The sequence below is a fragment of the Toxorhynchites rutilus genome, chromosome 2 (assembly GCF_029784135.1).
Source record: "Toxorhynchites rutilus septentrionalis strain SRP chromosome 2, ASM2978413v1, whole genome shotgun sequence".
NCBI classification, from domain to species: domain Eukaryota; kingdom Metazoa; phylum Arthropoda; class Insecta; order Diptera; family Culicidae; genus Toxorhynchites; species Toxorhynchites rutilus.
The window spans coordinates 302546636-302553124 of record NC_073745.1 but is presented as its reverse complement, the minus strand read 5'-3'; the positions used below and the strand labels follow the sequence as shown (position 1 = coordinate 302553124).

Genomic DNA, 6489 nt, shown 5'->3' with positions numbered 1-6489 from the left:
CAAATCCTTTGAGTAACCCCTCGTTTTCGCATGTTATGACAGTTAGGGCTATGCGATATTATTCACATCCTTTCAGTGATTCAGTTGACGCGACATAAACAAAGTGTTGTTTCCGTTGGCACATAAAAGTTGATTGTTGATGTCTACACAAAGAGTTTCCAACAATATCAAAATAAGTGGAAAAAAAAACCAGCATGCAAATCCGAAATCTTGTTGTTCAAGATCATTTGCAACAGATTTCACAGCGGGAGATCGCAGAGAAGTTCGGAATAAGGCGTCAGTCGAAGTCATTCCGGAAAACCTCTCGTTGGCAGTATCGGCCAGAACAGTGCGTCGTTGACTAGCTGAGCATGGACTCAAGAGCAGATTCACAAAAAAATTCATTTATCACCAAGAAAAATAAACTGAAACGGTTTCAATTTGCCCGGAAACTTGTTAACAAACCCAAAGACTTCTGGAAAAAAGTACCTTGGACCAGGGCCCGAAATCTTCGAAGGTGAAAAATGAAGACCGACTCTACTCTCAGCTACTGAGAGCTCCGACTAGATTTGCTTCGGCAGTCGCCGTCAACAAAAAAACGAACTGACTAGAAAATGAATTGACTGCGTTGACTAGCTAGGGTGACTGATGAACAAGTCCAGTCAGTGGTTATTCTAACTGACGCGACTAGTGAATAGAAATCTGACTCTTCATTCAACTAACTTCAATCCACATTTCTACCCCCATAGAAACGAAATTGTTACTCGCGTACTAAGAGAACCATAGCCATTTTCCGTTCACGCAAAATAAAACCCCTTGAACGGATCTCAACTCGATTGAGAATTTGTGGGCCCTTCTCGACAACAAAGTGGTGAAAGATTGTGTCACTAATTAGGACACTTATTTCACGGCTCTCCAGAAGGCGTGGAACAAAATCGACCCTCAGCACAGCCAGAACTGGATCGATAGTATGCCCAAAACGTGTTCAGCAGGTCATTGAAGCTTCAGGAGGCCACAATTAATATAGATGCTTTCAACTTTGTTGCTTCCTTTGTGTGATTTGTCATTTCTCGAGCTCGGGCTTTCACTTGTTACTTGTTTTTTTATTTTCATTTTGCGTGTCATTGAAATGAAATGTTTGAGTTGAATCCTGCTAATTATGATGGAAATGCAATGAAAAATGTTGTTTTCATAATGAAGCCTCATGAAATTGGTATTTTTACTTAACAAAATTGTTTTTATTGAAAAAAAAAGAAAATCGTTATTTGTTTTTGATACAATGTAAACAACACTTTGTTTGTATCGCTTCAACATCGATTGCTAACAATACCGCACAGCTTTAACTATCATAACATGAATAAACGAAGAGTTACTCAAAGGTTTTGAGTCATTTTAATACATTTTTTTGGGGTGGGCTTTCATTTTTGTCAACGCATATTTGCACACATTAAGGAAGTTATGTGAGGAAGTGAACAATTTTGTTATGCCTATCACTATGTTTCGCAGAATAAAACCCATTCATTTCTCTGGATTTGGTAGAAAATGCTTTGCAGTACAATGTAATAGGTAAGTTTATTCGGTTTTACAACAGAAGGCGTAACTTGATTATTATTCCAGTGAATCAAATTTCCAGACATCCATTAGAAAGCTACTGCCATTGTGCGTCTTTTTCAGCATATGTCAAAAAGTTGAAGCGTAAACAGCATAGTTTTTTGCCACTTCGAATATGTCGAATTTCGTACCAACGAGAGTGTTTTTGCGGGAGTGTTACTTCATTTCTTCAATATGAAGAAAAAAGCTGCGGAAAGTCATCGCTTTTTGGTGGAAGTTTATGGTGACCATGCTCCAACTGAGCGAACGTGTCAGACGTGGTTTGCACGGTTTAAAAGTGGTAATTTTGACTTGGAAGACGAAGAATGTTTCGGACCGCCAAAAAAGTTTGATGATGAAGAATTGGAGGCTTCACTCGATCAAGATCCGTCACAAACGCAACAAGAACTTACAGATACACTTGGAATAGCTCAACAAACCATATCCGATCGTTTAAAAGCAGTGGGAATGATCCGAAAGGTAGGACATTGGGTGTCGTATGAATTGAAGCCACGAGACGTCGAACGCCATTTTTCACGTGAGAACAACTGCTCCAACGACATTAAAGAAAGGGTTTTTTGCATCGAATCGTTACTGGTGATGAAAAGTGGGTCCATTACGACAATCCTAAACGTCGGGCAGCTTATGTATACCCCGGCCATGCATCAACATCGACAGCCGCGCGGAATATTCACGACTAGAAGGTTATGCTGTCTATTTGGTGGGACCAGCTGGGTGTGGTGACTATGAGCTGCTAAAACTGAAACCATTACGGTGGATTTCTACCGACGACAATTGATGCGTTTGAGCCGTACGCTGAAGTAAAAACGACTAAAATAGAGCAAAGACACGATAAAGTTATTTTGCCGCACGACAATGCTCTGCCGCATGTCGCGAAACCGGTCAAAACATACTTGGAAACGCTGAAATGGGAGGTCCTATCCCACCCACCATATTCTCCAGACATTGTTCCGTCCGATTACTATCTTTTTCGATCGATGCAACATGTCCTGGTGCTCCCTTGGCCGAGTGGTTAGCGTCATAGCTAACATGCCGGGTGTTCGGGTTCGATTCCCGTTCTGGTCGGGGGAATTTTTCGTCAAAGAAATTTCCTCCGACTTGCACTGTGATCACGCGTATTCTAGAGCTTGCCACTCAGAATGCATTCAAGGCGTGTTATTTGGCATAGAAATCTCAACTAAGTACTAATAAAAATGACGCAAGTAATACTACGTTGAGACGGCGAAGTTCCTCTAGGAACGTTAGTGCAATTGAAAAAAAAAAAACATGTCCTGGTTGACCAGCACTTTTCCAATTTTGATGAAGTCAAAAATCGTTACTTATTGACACGACAAATTTATTCAATATCATAAAAATCGCTTTGAAAACAGGCTATTGGAATTACACTAATTGTATGTAAGCCAGTACCCGTTCGGAAACCATTTAGTAGTGATTGCAAAGTAACATGAAATGGTCTCGCTCGCCCGCCTGAACACTATGCTCTTCTTCTCTAATCCCATTTGTTTTCTGTCGCCGGATTGAACGGTGGCTTGTAAGCCGACGCCCGCTCGGAGTTCCATTTAGTTGTAATTGTGAAGGAAATCACGTGAACAAGAAATAATTATGTATCAACCATCTTCGATTACTTCTTCAAAGCCATCCATCGATCCTTTTCAGGACCATGCTCATCCACTCACACACTTACAAGAAGAACGTTCAGCGAATTCTAAAAATATCTATTCATTCATTGTGAATTGATTCAGATGCAACTTCAAACAAATGATTACTAAGCCAATGGTAGCCCTTAGTCCACCTTGCGGTTATATCACAAATAGAACCCGCCTCTAGTATTTTTGTTGATGAAGAAGCACCGAATTGACCCGGGAAACTATTCGACAGCACGGGCTAAAATACAGGATGCGTTGACAAAGTTTCTTGATTAAAACTATGTTTAGTAACCAAAAAAATCGTTGAATATTTTTGTACAGGATTATTGTAGTCTTCTAAATATTACCCTTGAGCATTACAACAAACTTTTTTTCTGTCGATCACAATGTCCCTGCAACTCTCCGTTTAGAAGCTGTCTAAGCATTGGAATTGTCGGAGGTGATTGATGTTTACCAAAAAAAATTATACTGTCTGCAGTCATTGAGTAATTTCTAAAGAATTAAGATGTTTTTCTATTCAGCAAAATATCAAATAAATGTGGCAACACTATGTATGATTAAAAAAAAGTTAGTTGGTGGCAACACTGTGTATGATCGCCCTCGAAGGCAATTATGCTAAATAATAAAATTGAATTTTGCAAAAAAAATAATAGTTTTACTGAGTTACCTTATAAACTTTTCAACCGAATTGTTATGTCTCATCTCATCAATGCCCCAGATTAATGAAGGAAGAGATACAAGAGAATCAACTAATGGTCGAAGTGGTACAACGCTCCTACAGAAGATGAATGTAGGAAGAGGTGTGATAACTACTAACTCACAGAGGCGAATGCCAAATCAGACAAAGTCTCTATATAAATACAAAAAAAAATAAATAAATAACTACTAACTGCTATTTGCCTAATTATTGTTTAGCTTTTAGTACATTAGCTGCATTATTATTACGATTAATCACAATGTAACCATTTAACTTGAAAAGCTCTTTTTAACTTATGTTTTTGCTTTTATACTGTTTCTAGCTGACCCGGCAAACTTCGTCCCGCCCAAAATTTCTTTTTTGTTGTCAATAACTTCAAACATTCACGTTTTCTTACTGAGTGCAAGTCCATGAGTCCAATCGCAGAACTGTTCATTGATTGATCTTCTAATCGACCCTGTTGAATTCACCTTTTACTAAGAAATTCCAAGTACTTCTACCAAAACTCATCATTATATCACATTATTTTCAGACACAATTCTCGTTCAAGATTTTTCAACCACTTGCAAATAACATGTTTCTCCGTTACATGTAATAAATGTTCGGTACAGAAAATATGATAGAATAAAGACAGGCCCCTTCCCTCTTCTCCCCTTAGAGAGGGGGGAGGAGCTTCTATTCACCATAGAAACGTTTCGTGCCCCCTAAAATCTTCACATGCCAAATGTGGCTCCATTTGTTTGATTAATTTCGAGTTATGCAGAAATTTGTTTTTCATTTGTATGACAGCCCACCCTAAGAGAGGGGGGAGGAGTGTCGAACCACCTTAGAAATGTTTCTTCCCTATAAAATCTCGACATGCCAAATGTAGTTCCGTTTGCTTGATTAGTTCTTGAATTATGTGGAAATGTATGCTTCATTTGTATGGCAGTTCCCCTCCCCCCTCAGAGAGACGGGAGGAGTGTCTATTCGCCATAGAAACGTGTTGTGTCCCCTAAAACCTTCGCATGCCAAATTTGGTATTTTCTTGATTAGTTTTCGAGTCATGCAGAAATTTGTCTTTCATTTATATGGCAGCTCCCCCTTAGAGAGAGAGAGGAGGAATATCTAACCACCATAGAATCATTTATTGCACCCTAAAACCTCCAGATGCATAATTTGGTTGCATTTGTTTGATTAATTCTCGAGTAATGTAGAAATTTGTGTTTCATTTGTATGGCAGCCCCCCCTTAGAGAGGGGGGGTGGAGTGTCTTATCACCATAGAAACGATTATTGCGCCCTAAAACCTCCATATGCCTAATCTGGTTTCATTTGCTTGATTAGTTCTCGAGTAATGCAGAGATTTGTGTTTCATTTGTATGGCAGCCCCCCCTTAGAGAGGGGGGTGGAGTGTCAAACCACCATAGAAACATTCATTGCACCCTAAAACCTCCACCTGCTTAATTTGGTTTCATTTGCTTGATTAATTCTCGAGTAATGTAGAAATTTGTGTTTCATTTGTATGGCAGCCCCCCCCCTTAGAGAGGGGGAGGGGTCTGAAACTATCACGAAAACCTTCCCCGGCCCCAAAAATCCATACATACCAATTTTCATGTTGATCGGTTCAGTAGTTTCCGAGTCCATAAGAATCAGACAGACAGAAATCCATTTTTATATATATATATATATAGATGAGATGAAGATTATACCCAAACTCACCTTTCGCTTGAATAAATGTTGTACCAGTATGGGTGGATGGCACATTTTATGAAATTTTCAAGCTCATTTATTATAATGTATGAGAATGTCAAAAAATTTGCTTAATATATTTTTGGGCGTATTCATCCTATTCTCTAGCTCTTGCTCCCCTTGGATAAGGTTAGTTCCAGTTGGTGCTACAAATGAGATGGTATAAATGACTCACTTAATTTTGGTTGTGCTAACGTAAGGACAGATTTAGCCCAAGCCCACTGCATAGATTGAGAGATGGCAAAAATCATCAAGAACGTACGGAAATCCTCGTGAGTGAATAGTGGTATAAATGACTTGACAGAATTTATTTTTTTTTGTGATTTGTGTTGTATTGGAGTGCAATAACAAGTATCCGAGATTGTGGCGATCTAGATTTGACAAATGGCCATGGAATATGAAATACAACGTCAGACATTTATGCCAACTTCATACGTTCTTTACGCCACCCATATGTGGAACCAGGAACCATAGTCGCACCTATTATATTTTATTCGCTCGGCTTTTTTCCCATCTTTCCGCTACAGTTTCACATCATTGCATTGTCGGAGAAATACTTCACCATTGTTGAAGATGCATTCTTGGTCTATGACAGAAATACGCACGAAGTTGTCACTTGAACATGCCGCTTGAATATATTCCCCGAGGAAAAGAAAAAGTGTAATAGGAATGTTGGTTGCCATTTGCGTATGTCCATATGTCGCGTTTCCATCGCTCCGTGGCTTCGTTTTAAGGAAGCTGCGATGGCATTAGTTTTTCTGTTCCATTTAGCATTCCACTGTATAGATGGCCCGCGGCAGGAATCGGAACAGCTCATTCCTCGCGAA

At 39.4% G+C, this 6489-nt stretch overlaps 1 protein-coding gene across 2 annotated transcripts in view; it reads left to right on the top strand.

The window, feature by feature from the left end:
- LOC129768828 (opsin Rh4) overlaps positions 1–6489 on the top strand; it is a 276388-nt gene that overhangs the window by 127680 nt on the left and 142219 nt on the right. The gene's annotated exons all lie outside the window — the stretch shown is intronic.